Here is a 22,557-nt window from a genome sequence, read left to right as displayed (position 1 = left end):
TGCCTCATGTGCACACATCCCCCCTGGGAACATTGTTCTGGATATTCTCCCTGTATTTTATGTGAAGGGATTGCTACTTTCTCTCATTTGTGATGCAAAAGCTTGATGGTGACCTGCAAGTGCTCTGCAAGCTGCATTTACAGCAGCAATGGAAAAACAGGCCTGAGATGCTGAATATTTTGACAACTGCATTCATTTCCCCAACCGTCGGTCTCCATCTAAAACTACTGCATTGGGCAACGACTCATCTTTTTTTCCTTTTTATTTAAATACCTGCACCCTGCAATGTACATGAAGACATTTTTACTATATAGGTCAAGTCCTGACCTGTACATCTACATACATTAGCATAAAGGTAAGAGCACTACAGACATCAAAAATGACACATTAATGACTAGTTTAAATACTCATCCTGCAGATTGCTAGAAGTAAAAAATAAATCAGACAACAGAAAAGTAATGACTGAAACAGAAAGAGAGTGCTTAATTTGAATCTTCTCCCAAGAAGACTTTTCCTTGTGAGTAGTTAGTAGTATTTTACAAGCAGACAAAGTAATAAACCAGGCATCTTCATTTTGCGTCACTTTGCATTTCAGATGTATTTAGGCTGAGGACTAACTACATAATTCACGATAATTCAGATCAGTTTTGAAACATGCTTTTAATTATCTGAAAAAAGCTGTACACAGGTTTCCATACAGAACACATCCCTTTTCATGAAGAACACATCTTTTTTCTTCCCAAGTCAGAAAAGAATCAGTTAAAACAAAAGTTATCACGTAATTGAGAACAATTAAACATGTACATTCTAGAATTTCACAACAGGGGAAAAGAAGTTCTCCTTCACTTCAAGCTGCCAAAGGCTGTGAAGCTGTGATCAAAGACATGATAATATCAAAAAGAACAAGACGACAGACGCTGGACAGCAACCCAACGGCACACTCCCTACTTTCTCAGGAGCCTTCAGACATACAAAGCCCAGCAGCCAGAAAGAACCCAGCCATTCTCCAACACTGTAATTGCCTCCCCCATGTCCTCACCACCCCAACCCAGGAGAACATTCACTGGAAATCCCAGTGAAGTTGGTAGGGTGGCGACCAGAGTCTCTTACATTCTCGTTTATGCTTCTATTAATTGTCATGCCAAAGAAATAGCTGATCATGGATAATAATTGTAAGAGCTGTTTGACCTGGTAAACAAGATAAGCAGTGCTAAAGGGAGGTCTATCTCACTGTCAGAGACCACAACATTCGCTAGTATGAAAAACTGAGTTCTGACATGGACTATAAAGAAATCCCAGCCTAGCAAGAACCATGCAACTCAATACAACTGCATAAAACAATTTCGAATAAAGCAAAAAGACATTACATACACGTGACCACTCTATCAAAGAACAAGAGAATATTTTCTACACTCCAATGTATCAGTTATTACAGTAACGCTTAAAATGGATTTTAGAAGTGCTCTATATATTGCCTAACAAGAGAAAGGCATTAAGGAAACAGTGCTAAACCGACAGTTCTAACTCCAGAAATGTCACGTAAAAAGAACTATTAACAACAAAGGGCAGAACTATTTTATTACTTCTTCCAGTTCAGGATATTATAGTACCAAATTACACTTCAATGAAGGAAGGCTTCACTGCGGTGGTAGCACTGTTCAGGCTGTTTCAATGCTGAAAACAGCAGGCTTTATCTTCAAATATTAGGCAGCTTTCACAATTCGCACCAAGCCAAACGCAGCGCTCCGTGAAAGCAAGTCACACTGATTAAGGAACAGGTTTTGTTTCTCATTAGAGATTCCACTTTAAATTAGTGGAAGTTTGAGGCATGGGAAAGAGGTAGCAGAAAGACGGGAACCTCACAGCAGCTCGCTTTGCATCTAGAGAGTGTCTGTATCACAACAGCCGTAACACCAGCGCTCCTCCAGATAAGCACAGCAAGCTTATTCTGCAGTTACTGTGTTTGCTAAATACCTCTGAAATTAATATAATGGTGTATTTATAAACCTCAGTCACGTGAAGAGCAATAGTAAACACTAGACAACCGATACAAAACAGAGTTCGTGTCAACAAGCAAACCATCTCCTTGCCTTCCTGTCCCACTTGGACCACAGCAGTGGGCGCTGCGATTCCACTGCAGGATTACCAGCTGCAAATGCCCCCAGGCATTTTGGATATCAGTCTTGGACCCTTCTGTCTCCAACACCTACGCAAAGAAAAAGGTTGAGGAAAATGTTCCTGCTCCTGCAACAAAATGGGAACACACGGCATCAGGAGAGGGAGCGTGGGTCCATGGGGTGGACAGGTCTTCTACCCATCAGCTCCACCAAAACATGTAATACTATCGTGATATTCAACTAAGATATAAACTAAGTCTACTGCAGTTAGCAGCATTTGGTTAGTACGATACATGATGCAGTGAAGTGCATGCGGGAGGTGGAGCATGAGGATCTGATTTCAAGAAGGGGCTGTGTGCCTTATAAAAAAAATCTTTTCAGTAACAACGATGCAGAAATAATATGGAAAACAAATCAGTCCAGTCCACCAATCTGAACAGCACCATTTGATACCTTCACTGCAGTTCTCAGATAATGAAAGCTTAGAGGGAGAAATTTTATCTCTTATTAAACTCAGTGTCGCTGGGGGACAGGGCTTCTCATGCATTTTGCCTCTTGCATTTTGGGCCATGTAATGAAAACATCACTGCTGCTTAGCCAGCAAAGCACGAGTCGATTCAGCTTCCATGCCCCCAAAGCCTCTAATTTTCCAGTCTAGCCTTCATGAAGAGCACTTAAAAATGAGCGAAATATAAGATGAATGGCCATATAGCCGTCTCCACATACACCACAAGCAGTACGGATGCTACTTCAGAAGGCACTGTGGCCTCACAGTTCCCTTTCTGGACACCAGAAAGATAAGCAGGTGTACCTGAGGGGTCAGGATGTAAAAACAAGCCTGGGAAGTAATGTGTCTTCAACAATCTGCTATGGACAATCCTATTGCAATGACACAGCTGTTTCAGGAGTGTGCAGGATCAAAGTTACAGGAGTACATGGTTTGTGAATACGTTTAATCCTAGTACAAGCTGTAAGCATCCACTTAATTTGGGGTCACAGCACAGACAGAGGCAATGCAGGGTGCATACTGAGGAAGTTTAAAGCAAAGCCCAAGAACTGCCTGAGATGCGAGGAGATGCTAGGTAAGGTACACCCTGTTCTCCATGCAACACTTACAAAAGTGTCCTTTAGGTCAGCCCTATGCCATGGTTTTAGTGCAATGTCTGTCTTCTTCCTACTCAACAGGACTTAAGCCATTACCTCCAGGCCTTAAGTGAGACCTCCTTATTTTTTCACATTCTACTTGGACAATTTTCCTTCATCCTTGATCCCTCCAGCCCCTATAACAACACAGGTGATTGAGAATAGTAGGCCACTGACGCAATTTTGCATTTTTATCACATTTAGGGTTAAATACGCTACAGTAATCTTGTTCTCTCTGAGCATTCCTGCTCTTTAGTGTATGTTCTGAATAAAGCCTATCCAGGCAAGTTACAAGGGCAATATTTCATATACCTCTTGGTGCCCATGGTTCACTCTCTTACCTGCTAATGGCTCCTGTCAGTTGCCAGGTTCCTATATCATCAGTAAAGGGTAATTCACACACCTTGCTACTGTTAACAGCTGTCTTGTGAAAATTAGGATGGATGGCTTCACAAGCCCAGCCACAGCACCAGAACGGCCCAAAAATGTTGAACCATGAGGTTTTTAGGTGGTAGCAGGTTCCAAAAAAAATAAATAAATAAATCAGAAAGGCCAAAAGAGAGCATTTGATTTTCCATTTTGCTGAGTTCTTCGAAACGCCACTTCTAAAGTCCCCTCCCCACCAGTGAGGGGCCTAAGAAGCTCCAAGAAAGGTACACAGCAAATTTTTGCCCCGAGTGCTCCTGATTTTACACTTGCTGAGTGAAATCCATATGTCTCTTTGTGTGCATTTCTGCAATTGCACTTTTTAATTCATTAAGATGAGAAATCACTTCCTCTATGCAATCTGCTACTATTCAGATAGCAAAACATTGTGATGTCTGGTAGCAGGCTTGCTGTTTTTGGCTTTAGGAGGGTTTTTTCCCCCCCCTCTTCCTGTGAGAGGAAAGCTTTTCCCAAAGGATTTAAGTGATTTCATAAAACAAATGTAAAAACAAAGACACTTTTGTTTAAGGACTGCAAGTTTTGTTTTGTTTTAAGGGGGATGGAGAGGGAAGGAAGAGAGAAGTGACACTGATCATCTTTCAATTAAACAGAAAAAAACACAGATCACATTCCTAAAATAGAAACTTTTTGATAGCACAAGCTTGCTGTACTAAGGAGCTCATCAGAAAAAGAAAAAATCAAGTTAACATTGGTTTCTAAAAATACACATTTTGTTTATGACAATCACAAGCGAATACCTGAAACCATTACAGCAAAGATCAGAGGAAAACATTTTCTCGCCAAATCTGCGTGCTTACACTGTGCATTCCTATACACTCTGCTTCATTAGAGCCAGTTTCTCCTTTCCCTCACAGTCTACCAAACAGGAAGAAAGGGAGAAAAAAAAAAAAAGCTGAAATGTGTGACTTTAAACACACAAAGATTTTGGAGACTCAGTTCAGCTACAACTTCGAAAGCTTAACTTAATATATGTAATTTCATTTATGCAATTACGACCCAATACTATAATGGGAGTAATCCCCTGTACTTGCACAGCAAACACTGCACGAACGGGACAACAGTAACAGTGAAGGAAGAATTAATGAAAGCATCAGAAAGCCTTCAGCAAAGCTTGTGTTGTGTTCTTGCAAGAAACCTTCCTATCTGCAAGTGCTCCCCAAGCACCTACACAAACACGCTGCAGAAATGCCTGGTGTTACCAAAATGGGGCTCTAGTTTCTCACTAGTAGACATTAGTTAATGGAATGAATTAGATTTATCATCAAGTCACTAAACATTGTATAAAGTCCTATGACGTACAAAACTCCCACAGCCGCAAATGATCTTCAGTGCGAAAATGACATCTGTACAACTGGAGCGAAAGCAAGCCATAAATTCCCATTCACTCTGCCTACCATTTCAACTCACTCAGGAATGTCACTCACTGCAATTATCATTCAGCATCTAGAAGTAACTCACTGGGAAAACTCAGCAGCAATATACTTTGGCAATATCATGAGCTCAGAAAGGCAAAACAACTCAGATAATAAGAATCTTGCAATTAAACACAACACACAAGTGAAATCTATCATGATTTAACTACTCATACAAACACGACTGATTTATCTAAACAAAGCCTCACAGAAGTATGTGCCTGCATGGGAAGTGACAAGATGTTCTTAATTAAGAGAGAAGCAGGTCAAAAAACACTGGGGGTGGACAGGAAAAATAACAGTCTGCCAAACAAACCACAGAAACATTACTATACGTATACACACACATTTAAAATGCATGTTATCATCTCAGAGTGCTCACCCAACCATTCCCTAAATTATTCTCCCACAACCTCACTGAAGCTGCACATACATGCCTACATCCCAGCATGTGCAAACACACGAGGAACAGTTTCATTTCCAGTGGCCCACTGACCTCCCAAAGGGTAACGTCCCCTGATTAAGTTGTCAAACAGAAAAAGACAACAACATACAAAGGTCATCACAAATCCAAAGGTCTGGGTTCTCTGGGTAGTTATAGCGTGTAGAGGTACTGGACAGAGACAACAACACTGCTACCAGTCATCCTTTCAAAAGGAAAGGACACTTTTTCAGCTCTTGTCTGCATGCACACATACACAAAAACACACACACACCCCATGTGGAAATGGGGAAGCAAGAGGCCAGTGAGTACTGGGAGGCTGCAGAACAACTTCTCTTTCCCCTTTCTTCTTCCCACAATTCTTCTCTTTTCCTTTGCTTTGTTTCTGAACTATGCAAAGCGCCACGTAATCTGCAGATGCTCACGCCTAAAAAGATCTCTTACAGTTTGCTGTAAGGTTCTGCTTTGTTCTCTCCCCTGCAGTACTGTCTTCATTCAGATACGTTCTCCTGAATAGTGCAACCCCAACCAGCTAATGGATATCCCAGTTACATCACCGTGATGAATAAAACATGAGCTTTCCAATTTAATTCAAACACGAGTCACTGTGCATACAGAGTTCAAGTGTGAGAACAGCATTTCTCCACCATTTCCCTATTCACCCAGTTTGTTCATTCGGTCTTTCCATAATTCTCATTTTGTCAATCACATTCTCTCCAGTGTTCTCCAGCTTGTGCACCTTCACCATCTCTTTAAGCCACTTCTTCCTTGCTCCAGTCCATTTCACTGCTTCCCAGCCTGACCATGCTCGCCACGACCACTCAGTTCCTTGACCCATTAACAACATCAATAAGGATATTTCTTTCCACTTGCTTGAGCTGCAGACAATACTGGATGCGGCCATTATCTTCCCTGTCCAATAAAGTCATCAAACATTTCCTCCCGTTTCTTAATGCAGACTTTTCCAAGACCTCAAATTGTTACAGGAAGTTATTGGAGTGATTTTGTTGTTTCAGGAGCCCAACAAAGCATCAGGAGATGCGTGCTCTGCTCTCTGAACTTCTAGAGACTGTTCAAGTTACACTCTCCTTTATAAATCAGAAATAATAACATATCCACCTCATCCATTAGCATCTGGAACACGAAGGCTGTCGATGAAAGACACTACACAAATGCAAAGCGTAGCCCTAGTCTCATCTTTTTTAATGATACACCCAACACTCGCATAAAAGAGCAACAAGAGCAGATGAAAAAAAAAAATCACAATAAACGAATAGCCTAATAATACATGCTAAAAGCTACCGAGACAATAAATTCAACTTTCCCTGGGATTGTTAAATTATTCTTTTGATGGCTCAACACAATCTTTTCACGTTTATTTCCTATGGGGGACGCCAACACATTGAACTAATTACACAACTCCTCTTGAGGAGAGGGAAGAAAAAAAAAGGAAAAAACATGTGCATTTAAAACAAACATTAAAAACCTGAACTATGAAATTTTAGGTAGACTAGGCTAGGAAGGAGCTTGCAGATGGATATTTCTAAAGGAAGTTAGACACCTGCCTTATAAATTCAAAACAAACAGACACAAAGCAGCATCAAGACACTGATCTTGCTTTGATGTACAAACACTCTCAAAGCATCTTACTTTTTTTTAAATGATTCTTCTAAAGGCACATCCGCACAAATGACATTCGTCTTCCTTTTTGAAGAGACCTCTTGAAGCTTCCAGAAGTTTGACTGTGCATACAAAGCCCAGCCATGGGAGAGCTTATAAACGGGCAGACCCTAATGCTCTGGTAGAGATCAAAGCCAACACGGTGGGGCCTTCAAATCACACACTCATTAAGCTCATTAAGCTTTCTGTGAGGTACAGAGCTTTTCAGTTTGTACCAGACAAGCCCTCAGCTGAGTTTAGACTACAGAAAGCATGCATGAGGTATCTGAGCTGGCACGCCTCATACCTCAACGTGTTCCTGGTGGTTAGGTCACGCTGGTCTTTGCATAGCTCAGCACCAGGCCTGGGTCAGGTACTACCCCGTGAAGTGAACCCATAGATGAGCACACGTCCTCCTGGCTGGGAGCCACATCACCCACTGCACCAGGATCTGCACGAGCCCCCTCCCAGGCAATGTCTCCATCCCTGCGTTCACTGGAGCACAGAATGGCTTGGGTTGGAAGGGACCTTAAAGCCCACCTAATTCCAACCCCTTCCACTACACCCGGTTGCTAAACCATGAGTTTCACCTGCTAGCGATTCCCATTCACCATCAAGTGAATGGACTATACCTACTCCCCAAAAATAAGCATTTCTGCTCATCGTGCCTCCTTCATGGAAGCGTCTTCTATTTGTGTTGATTAGCGGTGCGGACTGAAGCACCAAAGTTATGGCAGCTTGAGTTACCTGAGCTGCGCAGCTCTTCAGCAACCACATGCAAAGTTGAACACAAACTAGGACTTAACACAAGGGCAGCTGGGCAGGCATCCCAAATCCGATAGTTGGGAAACTCATTCTGGTTTTCAGTGAACGTGTACTCTAACATTCATTCAACAAGTCATCCAGTCATCCTCCTGTAGGACCAGCTTTTAATCTAAAACTACAGATGAACTTCAGTTTATGACCTTTCCAGTTCTCTAAGAATTTGCCCCAGGGAATTTATAAGCAGATGCTATCTTCCCTCTCTGCCCTTACTAAGCTACACAAGCCAGCACAGCTGAAGTTCTAGCCTCCTGTCTAACTCCAAACTATTCACGCCACATCATCCTTTTAGCCTGGACGCCCCTGTAAATGTTCCACCAGGATTTTATCTTTTCTGAACAGAAGTGATCAGAACAGCATACAATATTTGACATGAGATCTCTCCAGCGCCTTGCATAACTTCCCTATCTTCATTGAAGAGATCTCAGTGAGGATCGCATTTTCTTTCTCTTTGTGTCCAGCATCAGAGTCCATCCCTGCTTGACTACAGCATTTGGGCCTTTTCCTCCAGGCCTCCTTTCAGGGATGACTGCCAACTGACAGCAGATATGTTGTTAATAATCACTCAGCAGATAATTTGTCTTTTAGAGCTATTTAACATCCTGTCATTCATATTGCTTCAGTCATCACAGACATCCAGTTCCTCCTGTGCAACAATCCAACTTTTCTCAGTGCTGACTGGGCTTCCTAACTTCACCTCATCAGCAATCACCCCTAGCACAGTTCTCTTACCCCAGATGAAGGAAAAGGAGCAGCCCTCCAGCAACACCTCCCCAGAGCAGTAACTCCTCTAACCATGCAGCCCAAGTCACAATTTTTCTCCTTTGGGCTGCTTACCATTCTTTAGCCATTCCCACGTTTCCAATTCAGTCATTTTCACTGTAGCACCATAGTGCTCACGTTGAACCGAAATCTTCTACTCCTTTTGTCTAAGACATCCAGTATTTATCCAGCAATAATACAACTTTAGTCTTCCATGACCTAATTGTGGCAAATCCATGATGCATTTTATCCTGTTTTCCACTTATCTTTGTATATTTAATTACTTTTTTCCATTCCAAATTTGTTCTAAATCCTTGAATATCATTAAGACTAGAGCAAAGAGTGTGAATGGATTTCATTCTCTTCTCCTTTTAAAGCAAATACAAGTATAATTGTTTTGCTATATTGCTATCACCACCACTACACCCAACTTGATAGACAAACAACTTTTTTTTTTTTTTAGCCTGGCTCTGAAGGAGTTGGAACAGAGTGCCAGAGTCCTAAAGCAGAGACTCTTTGCTTCCCTAGCTTGAAAACATTAAATCTGGAAGCTAGTACAAAATCCACTTTTGTTACTTCTGTATGTCACCCTGTTTTTCTCCTATGTTCAAATACTCTTCCCTATAGAAAATTGGTCAGAACTGGGTAATTTTGGAGATGTCAAAGCCACATATCCTTCAGCTACAACCTGGTCCTCACAATATCACAACCAACTTCTTGTTTCCTCTTTTTCTCTTCTTTCCTGTTCATCTTAAATTTCTTTGTGCTCTTGTTTTTGGCAATTCATAGTCTATCCCTGTAGTTTCTGCTCTCTGATGGTCAATCCTTCACTTCATTTTATACAGGCTTTCTGGTAACTTGTGGTATCTTTCCCAATGTACTTGGTATTGCAGCAAGGTCTGCAGCCCCTCTTGGCAAACTTTTCATCCTGCTCAAAATGCAGCTTCTAAGTAGATGTAGCTTTCATTTAAGACAGTCCAAGCACCTTTTTTTTTTTTTAATAATAAAAAAAGAAACCTGAAACTCCTGTAGTCCAGTGGACTTCACAAACCAGTTCCTCTAACTTCTCCAAACTTGCCCTTCTGAAATAGAACCTCCTTGAAATAAAGCCAGTTTACAGCTGACATATATTTATCCTTCAGTTTAATTTAAAATGATTAACTTGTGGCTAGTTAACACATACGCCTTAGGTCCTGCAGAACAGAGCCGTAATCTAGCACTGGGAAGCAAGATTTAGTGTCAGCCACGGAGACATTCCAGATCCAGAGTTCAAAGATACAGCGTCCAGCTCTGGGCAGGCTGCAAATATGAGCCTTAGTTTACTGTGCATTCCACTACAATTAATGGTCAAAATCCACCTGATGATACTTCGATCTACCAATATCCACTGCATGTCACCGCTTGGAAACCTACTTGCAAAAGCACTCTGCACAGAAATCTTCCTTTCGTACACTGCCCACCATATCTCAAATGGGTCCTGTGCCTCTGAGCAACCAAAACACGCTTGCCAGGCCACATTTTATTAATTAAACGAATGTCACCCTTTCAGATTTTGAAGCATAACATGAACTTTTAGTTGAAAACAACCTCATACAAGACTGTGCCTGACTGAGCACCTCCAGCTACAACCCGAGGTCACTCAGCTCAGATGCACCACCAGTCCACCAGGAGCTGGGAAGGAGGGCGCTGCTGGCCACGTGCTACAGCAGGACATGGAAAGAAAACTGCTCTGGTAAAGTGACAGCGAATGGTCTTTGGTGGAAAAACACCACTTCTCTCTTGGCTTTAACTTGTGATACAGTTTTCTCAAAATCAACAGGGATGCCCTGGCATGAGGGCAGCTCAGACTTTTCCTCTGATGTATCAAGCTTGCTGGCATGGACCATCAGTTCTATCAAGGCAATAAAACATGCTAGAAAGCACATTCCTGATATACCTGATACAGATGGGAAATTCAGTATTGTGGCATGACCTATCAACCATCAAGACTGATTGCTGACCCATATAAAATGGGTCTATGTGAGGGCACACAGCTCTGCCAGCTCTCCCAGCCCCAAACCAGGCCATGGCAAGGACAACCTGCTGGCCCCAAAGGTCCACTGGTGGTCTCTACACCCACCACCACCCAAAGACACGTCTCCCCAGGGAGCAGACTCACATTGCTGCTGCTCTCACCACCATCCCACCAGCTCAAGGCAAGGCTGTGCAGAAGCAGGGTACTTGCCCAACCGTGGGACAGAGGAGCACGGCTTCAGAAAAGCAGCTCTCTGTGTTAGTCCCCCACCCGCGAATAATGCAAAGCTTTCTACTCCAGAAGTGCTTAGAAGTGTTTTATTTCGTTAATTCTAGGTCGGTTGTGTGCATGGGTGGCATGGATTACACTGACCCTTTTAGAGCTCTAAACATTTTTAAGTAAGTAGGACACTTCACACTAGACACAAGGCACGCTGTACACCCACCACACACCAAGAACAACCAGCAGGCTTTATCGGCAGGACCAAGAACGAGCTGCTTTATAAAGCACGGTCCTTATGGCACATAAATATGGATGCAAAAGGAGCTGTAAGCGCCAATTCGGACCCAGCACCACATTAAATCAATACGGGCGTTTTGGAGGAGAGCGAGGCTGAACTGAAGTGACCCCTGCAAAGCCACCCACCGAACCAGCGGCAGATTTAAAAAACAGCACAGGCATTTACAGGCGAGCGATAGAAGGCCCGTGGCAAAGATAAAAGCCGTCTTCCTGCTTAAAAGCACAACAGCCGTGTCATTTCAAGCACAAAGGACACGCTTCATCCTCAAATATCTGGGCGCTGGAGCTGCAGATTTTACATACAGGCAAGGAGCAGCACGCACACCACAGTAACTCGGGGTTAAGTAAACCAGCGATAACACCGCACGGGAGGCGTTGACTTGCCAATGCTGGGTTTTGGGAAGTTTTCACCTTCCCTGCCCTGAAGGTGCCGTACACACAGGACCCCGGGACCCCGATAGCTCCAGCGCCTTCCCTCGCTGTGAGAGGCGCAGCGCTGCCCTGTGTCCGGGACGGAGGAGGAGGAGGAATGGCCACTACACCTTTCGGAGCAGCCTCCAGTCTCCCCTCCGAAGCCTCCTCTGGGTCAGGGCAGCCCTTTTCCCCCAGCCCGTCCCGCCCGGGCCACGCCACGAGCCCATTTCGGCAGAGCCCGGCCCCGAGGTGAAGGCACGGAGCCGGCTCCGCTCCGCCGCCGGGCACGGCGAGCCCCCCGCCCGCTCCCCGCCGCCCGCGGGGGGTCCAGAGCGGGGAAGAAAGAAGGGGGGGAGGCGCCGGGTTCAGCCCCGAGCCCCGGGCCCCGCCGATAGCACGGCACAGCCCGGTACAGCACCGCATGGCACGGCTCGGCACAGCCCTTACCGTCCTCGCGGAGCCTCCCGGCGAGGAGCGAGGCGAAGCCGCGGGGAAGAGCGGGGAGCCGGGGCCGAGGAAGCCGCCGCCGCCGCCAGCAGCAGAAGAAGGAGGAGGAGGAGGAGGAGGAGGATCGGCAGCGGAGGGGAGGAGACGGGGGGCGGGGGAGCCGGGTGGCTGGCACCCGCCCGCCCGCCGCTTCCTCCCGACGCGGGGCCGGGCCGGGCTGTGGCGGGCCGCCCTCACGGCACCGAGCGGCCCCGCCGCCGCCTTTGTTCGGCTGAAAGGGGCAGGGAGAAAGGGGAGGGACGCCCTGACAGACCCCGGGGCTGCCCCGACAGACCCCGCTCACCGGGGCCGGGGGGTGCTCGGCACCCTGCCTGCCCTGAAGGCAGCCCCCACGCAGCCTGGTTGTGCCTGGCTGGGGGCTCCCTTCCTAAATTGTGGTCCCCCCCTCCCCTCTTTTTGTGAAGGCAAGGTTCTTGGTATTGTGCCCTTGGCAGCCACTGACAACTATAAGATGACTTCAGATGCACCTTTATCCCATCATCTAGGTGCACAGGTTTTCTTTCAAACACTGCCACTCATTTGCCTATCCGGTGTACGATCCAGTTGCCTGCTGAGCATTGAGGTACCTTGCGAAAATACATCTTAAATACATCTTTTCATGGTCCTTCATCACTTGATGGATTCTTGGCAGCCTTCCTTTTGAAGCTCTTTCTCCTGATGCTCATTAGGAGCCCCATTAGCACAAGATGGCACCTGGGAGTCCTCAGTGCTTGCCTGGAGCACAGTGGCCTCTGCTCCCGGTGGTGCAAGGGTCAGGATAGCACAAGGCTTTTGGTGCCAAGCCAGTTCACGTTGTTTGGCACTAAGTGAAGTCACTTGGACACTCCATGGACTCTTCAGACAACAGGCTATGATCAGCTCATATAGCTCTCACCCCAAAATTATCTGTGGGGTGTCTGTTGCAAGGCACAGGAGTGTGGAGAAGGGGAACATGAAGCACACACATATATCTATATATATATATAGATATATATACACACATATATGTATATAAAGAAGCAGGACTGATATCCTCCTGAACACTGAGGGGGGAAAAAAAAAGAAAAAGCCTGAAAATACAAAACAATGTAATAAACGTGGAAAAGCCTGCCCAAGCAATCAGGCAGCCTTAAACAAAGCCAATGTGCTGGAGGCATAAGCTACATCATATATCCCTGGTGCTGCCAAGACCTGCTCGCTGCTTTACTCGCTGGGGATGGGAGCCAACCACCGGCCCCGCAGGCTGTGCTGAAGGGAGTCCCTGCCATGCAACGGGACATGCATCTGTCACATGCTCAGCACGCAGGCACCCCTCCTCGTGTGAGCAGCTTTCACAGGACGTGCATCTCATCCTTCACTCTTCAGACAGGGTGGCTGCACTGGCGGAGGGATAGGTAAATGCAGCTCACCCCGTTCTACGTGTAAAATCAGGTGACGTGTTCCAGTCAGAAGATTCTTGGTCAAAACAGAGGCCTACCACAGTACCTACACAGGCCAATACACAAACATTCGTTAAAGATCACTTCTGTTGTGTGTGCCCTCCCTGATGAAACAAAAGCAATGGTGTTGTTTTCTTACACTACCAAGCGGTAACTTTTTCACACCCATGCATCACATGATGGATAGCTTTATTAAATTATGCCACACTGTGCAGCTGCTGCCTCTGGGAAGAAGTATGGAATAATACAATTAATGTCTCACCCTTTAATTTTAATAAAGCTATTAAAATATTCATTCTCGCCATCAAGATCGGTGACAGCCGAGCCTCTGTCTCTGTAGACAGATGACTAACCCACTAAAGCAGTCAGTGGCTGGAGATCCCCCAGCTGCAAGGCAAGCCGTAGACCTGAGCCATAGACATGAACACCCATGGACTTCACCGCATTGCAAATCCTTTTAATGAAACCAGCACTCTGGCCCCAGGATGATGTTTGAGGGCACCTTAAATTATTATCCTTGCACTCAGAGCTTTGTGTTTTGAGATGCTCTAGCCCCTGATTTACAAGTAGTATCTGAGGCAAGAAACTAATTCTATGAACATGCACGTACCTGATTAAGCTCATCTGATTTAGTAAGACTGCTTAAAAGGAGAAAAATAAAACGTGCATAAGAAAAATTGTTTTCTAGAACTAAGCTGGGAACCTTTGGAGATGAGCATAAAACTACCCAGTTCCAGTCTTATTTCTTCTTTACATTTACCTCTGAACAGATAATTATAAAATGAATTAATCTTGTCAGTCCATTCAAGTACTTCACAACCTTCAAAAGGTTTTCAGATCCAGAATTTTAAAAATCCAGCTGATGATCATAACTGCCTTCCTAAGCCCATACTCTTTTACAAGACCAAGAATAAAGACTTTGTCACTCTGATCAGTAGGTTTACTCAGAAACAGCTGACACTGCTTAAAATAAACTTGTGTTAATTAACACAGGTTCTCAAGGTCGGGTTGTAGTGCAGCACAGCTCACCGGTGCAGACGAGCTCTGTCCACCGTAAACGATGCGTTGCTTTTGTTCGCGCTCCCTGAACCCACCATCAGCAGCAAGTCTGCGTGTCAGTGCTGCTTCTGAACCCGAGGCCTGCTTGTGTTCAAAGGGAATTTCAGCTGTATTTTGGCATTGTATGTGCCGTTCACAAAGCAGCAAGCAGAGGGAGGAAGCAGTCACCCGCGGCTGTGTGTAAGGACAACTGAGGATAAAGAAGCTCCATTCTCTCTTGTTAGCTCTCTGGGCCTGGCTGCAGGATGTTTGGGTTTGGGATCTGTTCTGCTTGTGTAAATGCATGCATAATGATCAAAATGCATTTCAAAATTCAGACTGCTGCCTGGATTACTGTGGCACTCATGTTGAATTAGCCCCAGCTGCTCAAGTACTGCTTGACAGAGCTCTCCTCCCTGCCCCTCTGCCCCCTACGCCTGTAGGATGCATTGGCTCTGAGTCTCACCAGTCCACAGACCAGGAGGTGTGAACTGAAACCAGCAGCAGCCTAAAACAGCTACACCAACAGCATGTATGTTAGTATATTCTGGGTTAAATCCATGAGTAAGATGTGTATGCGGTCTCTGATCCTTGTCCTGGTCTGCCTGCTCAGCCCATCCATCTGCTGCAGCCACACCTGGAGAGCTGGGGGCGAGGCGGCTGGAGAAAATCACAGCTTGAACCATCACAGCTGAATCAGCCAGCCCATGCTTGAGCATCCCTGAGCTGTAAGTTTAGCACATCCCACTGACTGGTACTTCAGAAAAAAAGACAGCTCTCTATCCCTAACCCACAATACATCCAGCTGCTGGTGCTAACAAGGTGGTGCAAGACCCTGCAGTCCTATATTTGAGCATTGGGAAGTAGTTTTTGAACTAGTACCACTAGTTACTCATAAAACTAGTAATAGTAGAAAATACATATACTCCATGAGCAACATGTCAGTGGGGCATGTATTTAGGTGTGCTGGGAAAAATTCTCTCTTGGTATTGTTTGAAATGGGACATAATGGCAAAAGAGAGGCATGAGTCACGCTCAACCATTTTTGGTGCTCAAATGCCATCACGGTCAAACGAGAAGTGGGCCAGAAAGCCCTTAGCTCCCTGAAGCTCTCAGCACTACACAGGAGGACCTACTGTTTTCTTTTCTCTCACTGCATTCTCCCTGTCACTTGGAACGTGGCTGTATTGAAGATCCACACAAGGATCAGTTTTGTTCCCAATTTTCTCCGCTTTCACCTTGGGCATCACATCTAAGGCTGTTACACTTGTGTTTAATATCTGGTATCAGGAGGTGCGTGGAAGTAACCCCAGCCAAAATGGAGGAACTGAAAGGTGTGAGGACATGACTACGTCACTCAACGTATTGCCTCAGCCCATGCAAGCAGGGAAATAAAGGCTCAGCTGCTCCTTTTCCCTGCATGCACATACTTTGGAAATGCAGATCCATTAAAGCTGAGCCAGACAGCTATCAGTTCTTTAATTAGGCTTGTCCTTTTAAGTGCCCCGGGAAAATTATTATAAGAAATACCATACGATTGCCCAAGAACAAATGAGATAGGGTTTTAAACACCCTTTATTACTAACATTGCATAAGCATTCTAACAATCAAATCTAACAGTTCGTTATCATAGATGCAATCCCTTTGGCTTAGCAGTAGCAAGATGAATAGCATGTCATATCTGTTCTCAGCAAATAGCTGCCTGCCTTTGTAAACAAAACTGTCAGGACCAATTCTCCATACACATTTGCAAATTATATCCATTGGTTATGTGTCTTGTGGCGTATTTAAAATGCTGGCAGAGGAATGTTACCCACATAACCCTTTCATATCTTACCAGCACCTCAGTGTTGTCAAGGAACAGGCACCTTGGGAACTGTGGCTTGAATTCACCAGTGTGAATACAGGCCTCTGACGAGAAACCTGCTCATTATCTAGTTTACAAACATTCAAACCTAGCATGTAAATGCACTCTGAGAGTGTTTGCTTTGATTACTCCATTAAACAAGAATCACATGGCCTTATACAACGTGTTTATGTACTTAACCTGTTACAGGAAGTAAGAAACTTTTAGCTACACCTCTGAACATCAGTTTGCTTTCTGTGTGCCATTTTGCCATTGCAAAACATTTTTGCACTATGCTTGTCCTCAGTTAAATCCAGTGAGAAGCGTATGTGATATCTTGCCAGTCAGCCCTGCTGTGAAGTTCACAGCCTTGCCTCCTCATCCCAGCGTCAGCATCTTCCTTACTGGCTGGCCCACAGGAATTCACCTTAATTCTTTGTCTCAATTTAACTGTGTGTGATAGATAACAATTTTGCTTCTTTGCAGAGGAGGAGAGCAAATTAGTTAATATGTGCCCTTTTCGCTGGAAATATACAGTGAGCTATGAGCCTCATATTGTGATTTCAGTCATCCCCAGCCCCTTTGGCATGGTTTCGTGTGTGTGGTTGTTTGTTTTTCTTTTTAATTTTAATTAATCGGCACAAAGTGCAGAGAACAAAACTGATCATCGGTGACATTTTTAAAAGTAAGAATTCCCTTTTTATGACTTTTATATGGCAAAAAAATGTGTCTATCTCTTTAACAATGGTAACATATCTTAAAATACTGATATTTAAAATACTTATATATAAATATATATTTATATATATAAATATATATAAAATACTTATATTTAAAATAGTTATGTTACAAAGTGCTATAATTTTGTTGATTTCACTTACAAAAGTGGACCTATTTTTCATATAAAAACACCTATCATGCTAATTTTGACATTTTCTGTTAATGATTTGTAATAAAGAAATGTCATTTCAGCAGAGAGTTCTAATTAGTTGCCAGTAACAGAGGATAGTCCTTTGTAATTACAAATTCTGTATGTGAGGAGAGCTGCCTTGTTCTCATTATAAGGACTGAAACCACATAGCATCACATTTCTCGTTATCCTACTAGAGGAATGCAGGAGCAGAGTAATGATTGCATTAGGGAACAGCACATAATAACAGAATCAATAACAGATATAAAATGTGATGACACTAAACTGCGAAGAAAAATCTGCCCATAGCAAAGCCACCACCCTGCTTGCGTTGCTCATGTCCCAGTGCAGCTCTCTGGTTGTTGCACAGCTCTTGAACACAAGGGCAGGCGTCTCTTTTCTTCAGCTAATCAGGGCAGCCTGGAGAGTGATGATACCAAGGGAAGGCTGGATCAGAAAGGGGGAGAGAAAGATCCAGCAGTTCCTATAGAATGTAATAAACACCATGGGAGAGGCGCCTTGGAAGTCATTTATCGCCTGTTTCGTGGCTTTCTCCTTTAATTACCAGGAGCTTCAGTGCTCAAGATGAGCAGAGGTTGGTCAATATTGTCAAGTGTGACCAGGTTACAGTGCAGATGTCAAGTTGTGAATAAAGCCAGAAGCTGTGAGGTTCTCACCATTGCTAAAGCAGATCTATTTTTATTTCATATCCTGAAATGCAGCATTAGCTCAGAAACAGCATGGGAACTAGAACAGAGCAGCACACCTTGTGTGCTCAACAATTAAAAATGGTTTGGATTGGAAAAGCATTGATCCAGTCAGCAGTGTTTGCTTTTCTGGAAAAAAATAAAAATAAAAATAATAAAAATAAAAACCATGCTATAGTCCTTTCTAAAGATATATTTACTTAATTTTCTCAGAAAAGAAGACCAGCTTTACAAGGATCTCAGGAATGGTGAATGAAAGGGAAGGGTTATTAAAACATGAGTGAAAAGTGACTTATATGTAGAAATGAATTACTTATTATTTAAGCAACTATGTTATGTCAAAATAAAGATAAATTATTCATAGTGTTTATCTCACGGTATCTATTAAATTTGAACAATTTTATGAGGACAGGCCAAAGTGCTTGCAATCAAAGTAACACACTAACGTAATGAGACAAAATCTTAGTCAAAAATCTTAGTCAAAGGCTATGTGGGGTCAGACACATGAAACCTCATATTGCTTTTATAGCTATGTACAGTTTTTTGTTTTCATTTCATTAACACACCATCTGAAGGAACAGGTGCCCCTTTCTCAAGAACTCACCTGTCAGAATTTGTGCTCTGAACCACCTTTTTCCTTTTTTTTTTTTTTTTTTTTTTTTTCCCAGTCTACAGGAAGAGGGGGCCAGAAAACCAACGGTTTTAGGCTGCATGAGAGGTTTGACTTCCACACTGGCCCAGAGCTGGCAGCAAGGCTCCACGCTCTCCCTGTGACCCAGATGGTGCCAGGATGCTGGGCAAGTCGTGGTGATGTCCCTCTGCAGTTAGACGGTCAGAGAGAGCTTATTTAAAATGGTTTTGCAGAACATGAAACGATCTCACCTTCCATAGCTTGCTTTTTGCTTCTTGCTTGGATTCTCCACCAGGAGCAGCTCGGTACAAGGCGGCCTTATTAATTGTCTAACCCCAAGTGTGTCATACCTCCTGCCCAGGTACTCACCCACAGCGTGCTTTTGGTAGACCTCCAGCTGCTTTCCAGGCACTGCTTCCACCCCAGCCCTGCTTTCAGGAGTGCAGCAAATGCCCTGGCAGGGACAGATTAGAAAATATCCACCCAAGCTACCACATTGGAGGTGCTCAGAGGGGGCTCACCACCCCCATTGTTACCAGCTCCTGCTGCTGGAAGTTACATGGCCCACACTTATATAGTGCAGGTGGGTGGTGGCTGTGTCCCTTTCTGTGCTGTCTAATCTGAGAGCTTCTTTTGACAGCTCAGACATGAAAAGATTTTGTTATTTTTTGAAATGTGGTGGTAGAGATGTTATACTCTGGGCTAGAGTGTCAGCGGAGGCTCTGCGGGGACGCACGCATTCGAAGTGACAAGCAGTGAATAACTGACATCAGGCATAAGTAATAGCTGTGTTCTGACTTTGGATGTTATTCTTGAAAACAAAACAGAAAAGAAACACAAGAGTCTGTGAATACAGTCTACATTTGTTAGCCTGAAAGGAGGGACAGGGGATACAGGAAGAATACAGAAGAGAGAAATGAATAACAAATAAAAAGTAGAAAAAGCAATCAGAAGAAAGATAATATAGAGCAAATGTGAGAAGATTGATTAAAAGAGATGATGTAAGTCCATACAACTGAATCAAAACTGATATAGAATTGCAAGAATGTGGGAGAGAAATTGAGGATGAAAGCAATCACACCATTACAGATGAAGAAAAAAAAACAACTGAGAAGAATCACGAAATCACAGAATTGCAGGGGTTGGAAGGGACCTCAAGAGATCATTGGGTCCAACCCCCCAAAGAAAGTGTTTGCAAACTTCCTCTGAGTTATTGCATACAACCAAAATGACTCCAGCACCCTAGACAATAAGGACTCAGTTTTACAAAACGAGTGTGTGCTGAAGTCCCATAGACTGTGAGGCATTCTGTTTTGAAGGTTAACAAGAAATTTGTGAAAAGACCTAAAATATAGAGCAGGAGTGGGTAGGGCAGTGGGCATGTACAGCTTCGAAACAATTTGGATGGTGATGAAGTCGTACTGTAAGACAAATATTATCTTTAACCACCCCAGGAACAATGCCGTTATTTCAGCAATAGAGGAGTTATGCAAGGGAAGACATTTGAATGAACTTGTGGGCTTCTTCCAGTGACTGCAGTGAAGCTGATGACTGTATTTCCATTCAGACATTTCGCTTTTCTTTGTTAATCATCTATAGAACAGAAATGGTGATGAGAGCACTAAGCTGTGAGGGGGTGTGTACTTATGCTGTGTTCTTTCTCCACACACTGCCCATTGTTTTCTTTGAAAGGTATAATCTAGCAGGGCACAAATCTATAAAGTCACTGAAGTATTTTCCGAAAAGGAAATATTTTACGTCAGAAAACCAGAAGGAGAGGTGAGAGGCTCTCAGGACAGGTCAATGGCTGAAGCAGAGCATCAGCTCCCATATGGTGGTCTCATTATCACTCTCAAACAGCATTTTATGTACAAGAGCTGTCAGATAAAACATCACACTTTTTCAACATGCTGAACATAGTAACAGGAGAAGCGTATGCATCAGCATGTTTAGGCATCATGAATCATGGAAGAGCCACAGTGCCCATCCATCAGAAAAAAAAGTACAGCATTTTAAAATCGTGTTTTGGAACTGAAACATCAATGGCCTGCCTTGTGTACTTGGCTGTTCTTAGGACTTACTCAACTATACCAGAAAAAGACACATGTTAAATTTTGGGAAGGAGATGGAGCCAAGGCTGGGTACCACAGGGCAGTGACTGCACCCTGCTCTGCTTCCTGAGCAGTCACAGGTGCCAAAGAGCTTCCAAAAAACATATGCTAGCATTTTCACAGCTGTAAGTGGAAAAAAAGATTTCTGTGCTACTCTTCCTGATGTTGAATAAATATTTACTATTTCCTCGGTTCACATGGCCTCTGCAAAAATATGATATGGTAAAGTTTGTAAATAGCAGGGAGGTCTTCGGTAGAAGACACCACACACAACTAGGTACTTAACACGAGTATTATACACTAAATTAAATAAGGGAGTATTATACTGCTTAACTGGCTGTCATGTGAAACAATTAATGTATTTAATTGTAATTAATGTATTTAATTGTAATTGTAATTTAATTGTAATATAAAAAAAAAGAAATAAGAAGGAGAAAGAAAGAAAGAAAGAAAGAAAGAAAGAAAGAAAGAAAGAAAGAAAGAAAGAAAGAAAGAAAGAAAGAAAGAAAAAGAAGGAAAGAGAAAGAAAAGAAGGAAAGAAAGAATGAAGGAACAAACAAAGGAACAAAAGAAAGAAGGAAGGAAGGAAGGAAGGAAGGAAGGAAGGAAGGAAGGAAGGAAGGAAGGAAAGAAAAAGAAAGAGAAAGAGATTTCTTTCTTTTCCAGAATTCCTGGATTACTCTTAATGTAATTCCCATCTTTTCAAGTGGGAGATGTTTTATTACAGTTACCATATCCTGGGTCATCATCAATTTTTCCGTTAGCAATGAGGAGATTTTGTTTGAATGAAATGATGGGAATTATTGGTGCATGTGAAGATTCTTTTTTTTTTTTTTTTTTTTTTTTTGTGTTTTACAACCCATTGCAAAAGCCTTAATACACTTCACAGCTGCACCAAACCCACTGTGCAATATTTAATGACATATTGCTATTGACTATGCATGGGACTTTACTTACAATCGTAATTCCTAATTCTGCAGTGTTTGTTACAGATACCAAGCCCAGCCTCAGTGCAGAACAGCATCCCTTTTCAGAGATGCCTCAAACTTAATTAATTTTTAGTTCATGCCTTCAGTGATAGACTTCCACTACTGCCCAAGCATTTCCTTGAATTTTGACCAGGTTCATTCAATATTTATAATCTATTAAACATACAGACAGAACACATTTAGTTATTTGGCAATTATTTGTTTGTTGTTAATGCTGTGGATTTAAATTTAAGCATATATTCAAGAGGTACATACATCTTTGAATAGCTTCAGTGCTGCACCAAGGAAAGTTTCTTCAGAGATAAGTAAAATAATTAAGACTGCATACAGCTGATTTCATGGAGAAAAATAAACAAATATTCTTCCCTAATAAAGTTTCTGGCTTTTATTTATTATATGCCTTAATATATTATACTCTACCTTACTTAGTTTTACAAAACTGTTCTTAATACATTTTATTCATAAAAGAAAGTGTCAGAACTGTGTTGCTAAAACCTTCTGACTCTGAAGCAGGGCCTTCGTGCCACCAAGGGACAGCTTGGGTTTGCACAGTCCAAGTGAAGGACGTGGGGGACGATGTGCTCTGTTCCTTGCCTTTTCATTATATATGAAATATATATGAAATATATATATACTGGGCAGGAAACAT

At 43.2% G+C, this 22,557-nt stretch overlaps 1 protein-coding gene across 3 annotated transcripts in view; it reads right to left on the bottom strand.

The window, feature by feature from the left end:
• The window catches only part of FAM110B (family with sequence similarity 110 member B), a 108,503-nt gene extending 96,104 nt beyond the window's left edge, over window positions 1-12,399 (bottom strand). For all 3 annotated transcript variants that reach the window (XM_068671915.1, XM_068671914.1, XM_068671918.1), the window contains exon 1: window positions 12,199-12,399. The gene's annotated coding sequence lies outside the window, so the exon portion shown is untranslated. The remainder of the gene's footprint in view (window positions 1-12,198) is intronic.
• Between the last annotated feature and the right edge of the window lie 10,158 nt (window positions 12,400-22,557).

The sequence above is a fragment of the Anas acuta genome, chromosome 2, assembly GCF_963932015.1.
Source record: "Anas acuta chromosome 2, bAnaAcu1.1, whole genome shotgun sequence".
NCBI classification, from domain to species: domain Eukaryota; kingdom Metazoa; phylum Chordata; class Aves; order Anseriformes; family Anatidae; genus Anas; species Anas acuta.
This window is presented reverse-complemented; position numbering and strand designations above follow the sequence as displayed.